The sequence below is a fragment of the Sinocyclocheilus anshuiensis genome, unplaced genomic scaffold (genome assembly GCF_001515605.1).
Source record: "Sinocyclocheilus anshuiensis isolate Anshui unplaced genomic scaffold, SAMN03320099.WGS_v1.1 scaffold364, whole genome shotgun sequence".
Taxonomy (NCBI): domain Eukaryota; kingdom Metazoa; phylum Chordata; class Actinopteri; order Cypriniformes; family Cyprinidae; genus Sinocyclocheilus; species Sinocyclocheilus anshuiensis.
The window spans coordinates 170970-173782 of record NW_015555735.1 but is presented as its reverse complement, the minus strand read 5'-3'; positions in this window follow the sequence as shown (position 1 = coordinate 173782).

The following is a 2813-nucleotide window of genomic DNA, read 5'->3' as shown; positions in this document are numbered from 1 at the left end:
CACACACACACACACACACACACACACACACACACACACACACACACACACACACACACACACACACACACACACACACACACACACACACACACACACACACACACACACACACACACACACACACACACACACACACACACACACACACACACACACACACACACACACACACACACACACACACACACACACACACACACACACTGGTTTTCATGTTTTATGAGGACATTCTATATACTTGTGTGGGCATTTGGACCCCATAACATAAGGGATACCAGGTACACACACACACACAAGATATACAATGAAAGAAAATGGGGAACAGTGTTGTTTTGGACCCCTTTGATTTTCATTGTATGGACAAACCATTCTTTAGAATATATTCTTTTGTGTTCAGCAAAGAAATGAAGTAAATGATGACAGAATTGTCATTTTTGCGACTATCCCTGTAATAGGAGTACATAACAATTTGATCTATAACTAAACTACAGTTTTGGCAGTATTCAAAGTAATTCTTTTCTCATTCATGTTAGGAATTCTTATATTTCATGTTAGAAATTCTGATATTTTTCTTTTATTATTTGTTATTTGCTCACAGGTTTAAAATAGATAATAATATGATTGCTAATTCGTTTTAAAATAAACGCATAGTTTCCTGTAGCTAAACTGGTAACAAATGCAAAAAATATGTTCCAAACAAGAATAAGTAAATAATGACAGAATTTTCATTTTTGAGGATAACTATAATGATTTGTGCAAAAAATAATTTGATTGATCAATTATGGTTGTTCATAATATTCAGTCAGTTTAATTATGTGCTTATTCATGTTAATTTAGTGATTATACGTTTTCTTTTTATCAATGTTATTTATTCATAGGTTTCACATTGTTACCATATTTCTGTGATTGTTAATTCTTTTGAATAAAATGCAAAAGCAACACCAGGGCCATGGGTTTGATTCGAGGGAATACTGTGAAAATGCATTGCTTTAATCCAGTGTCTGCCAGTATAAGTTTGTATCTGCATAGTTAGTTCCTCTGCTGTAAATATGTTAGTGGTAATTCAATGTGTAATGAGAAACCGTGTGGTGTGATTACTTTTTAATTCCAGTAACCAATGTTCAGAACAGACCCATTGTCTCTATTCCCTTCAAAACCATCCATCACCATGAGCAGCTACATCACTTAGCAAATTTGTTTTCGGGGCTGCCAAAACAAAGTTTGGACTGCTGACATGAGAAATGGAGCGGCAGCAGGGAATGAGAAGCCCTGGATTTATGCTAAATGACGTGATTCATACACTGAAAGACCTGACTGCCCTTTTCATTGCTGTGGAGGAGATAATGGCACAGCTGTGCACCTTTTTAAGTCACTTTTTCCCTCTCGTTCAATCCCACAATGCACAAGGACCCTTCAGCCTTGTGCAGATGGGAAGCATGAACGAGATGTAGTCAAGGTAACCATTATGTGAATGAATTAAGCTTAACGTAAGCTATAACTGGTTATACCTTTAATGTTTTCCAGGGCTGCTTACATGCACTGAATGATTCATTTGATATTTCTGCTCAACATTCATCACCTCCTTTGATGTGTGATGACAGCACTATTAAGTATGTGATAGAATTGACAGAGACATGCCTGTAGCTATTTTTAAACGCTACACTCCACAAGGGCTCACTGTATAGCTTCGAGTTCTGTAGGCATCATATTAGCACATAAAACTGTCAAACATTTGACCCAGGGAAGGATGTTTACAATATGCGTCTCATCAATGGCATGACCAAACTTGTGTATTTTGTGTACAAGGACAAAACCGTAAAGGTTGCAACATTACGTATCTTAGGAAGTGACATCATATGTTTGTCTAGAGAACAAGTCGCGGCTTTCTTGCCTATATAGTAAGTCAACAGAAAGTCTTTCAAACAGGCCTTTCGCTGAACCTTGACCCTGCTGACCCTGGCAGTTTTAGGATGACTGCTAACTTTTTAAGTTTTCTTTGAGGATGCTGAGCCTTAACTATACAGGTACATGCTGAATGAAAAGTTAGAAAGCTAAATTAAGGCTACTTTATTATATTTTTAAATAATGTTGATTTTATGTTCACTATATTTTGCTTATAGTACTGTATTCAGTACTTACATTTGCTAGATGTTACATCAGCCAAAAAAAAACTGGAATTCTAAAGTATTGTCATTTAGAAGTGTTAATATCTTTCTGTTCTTTTACTTTTGACTATTAGCAAAGACTGGACTTTGCTATTAGAAGAATGACATTCGCACAATGGATTGTGAGACTGACAGTGGCATGGAGCAAGTGCAAACAGAGCGTAAAAAGCCATTAATTCTATGCAAATGATTGGCGCAAACCCCTGGACGGAAGCCAGTGGTTCTGAGTTGCAGACTGTGACACAGTTTTTGGTGGATTTATTGTTTAAATAATATATTATTATATTCAGGATTTAAATGCTGAAAAGTGCTTTTATTGTGGCTGTATTAATATTAGTGTATTAAATTATTCATTGAAATAAAGGTTGTGTCTTTCCACCTAAAAACTTGACATTTAAAAACATTTTTTGGATGCCTCTTTGCGTCAGAAACGCCCCAAAGCAACAGACACGTGTGTAGCATTTTGAGCAGGATTGTTCCACGCTATTGGACACCCACCGTAACAACACTTGATCTTTAGCTGGAAAAAATAATGTCCTGTTATAATGTTATTATTAATCTTGCAATGACATTTAGTTTATGCTGAGGTTGCTGTTTTCCAAAGGATTGCCCCATATCATTAATACTTCGGAATGCTCTCGATGA